Source organism: Galeopterus variegatus, unplaced genomic scaffold (assembly GCF_000696425.1).
Source record: "Galeopterus variegatus unplaced genomic scaffold, G_variegatus-3.0.2 Scaffold91738, whole genome shotgun sequence".
In the NCBI taxonomy this organism is placed as follows: Eukaryota; Metazoa; Chordata; class Mammalia; order Dermoptera; family Cynocephalidae; genus Galeopterus; species Galeopterus variegatus.
Window position 1 is genome coordinate 1 of NW_007817849.1, and position 887 is coordinate 887.

An 887-nucleotide genomic window follows, 5' to 3' on the forward strand; every position below is an offset into this window, starting at 1 on the left:
AAATTTAAAACTTCTGTGCTTTAAGGGATTATCAAGACAGTGAAGAAACAACCCACAGAAATATTTCCACTGGGCTGGCTGGTTAGCTCAGTTGGTTAGAGCATGGTGCTGATAACACCAAGGTCAAGGGTTCAGATCCCCATACTAGGCAGCCACCAAAACAAATTTTAAAAGGAATTAAAATATTTACAAGTCATATAACTGATAAGGTACTAGTATTCAGAATATATAAATGCTCTTACAACTCAATCATAAGATAAGGCAATTTTTTAAATGTGCAAAAGATTTGAATTTATTTCCCCAAAGAAGATAAATGGGCAATAAGCCCATGAAAAGATGTAAACATCATTAAATATCAGGGACATGCAAATCAAAACCACAATGGCTGTAATGAAAAAGACAGATAATAACAAGAGTTGGCAAAGATGTGGAGAAGTTGGAACCCTTATACACTGCTTAATGGGAATGAAAATGATGCAGTCACTTTGAAAACAGTTATGGCAGTTCTTCAAAAGGTCAAAGAGAATTACCACTTAAGTATGAAAGCTGTTACGTAGCTCAACTTCTTAATTTGTTATTTCAATAATTACTGTTTTTGCATTGTTTGTTGTTGTTTTTTTTCTCTCAGCAGCTGGCCAGTGTGTGGATCTGAACCCTTGGTCTTGGTGTTACCAGGCTGTGCTCTAACCAGCTGAGCTAACTGGCCAGTCCTGGGTTTGTTTGTGCTTTTGTCTTCATTAAAATGTTTTAAACAGGGCGGGGGGGGGGGAAGAATCACCACATGACCCAGTAATTCCACTCTAAACTTTTTGAAGTTCGAAGGTACTTGAAAAAGTTCGTGGAAAAATGAATTGAAAGATGATATCTTTTTTTTTTTTTTTTTTTTT

The 887-nt window shown here is 36.0% G+C and overlaps 1 non-coding gene across 1 annotated transcript; it reads left to right on the forward strand.

The window, feature by feature from the left end:
• The first annotated feature begins 76 nt into the window (after positions 1-76).
• Positions 77-151, forward strand: TRNAI-GAU. Its single transcript has one exon. It is a non-coding gene; the product is annotated as a tRNA-Ile (tRNA).
• The last annotated feature ends 736 nt before the right edge of the window (positions 152-887 follow it).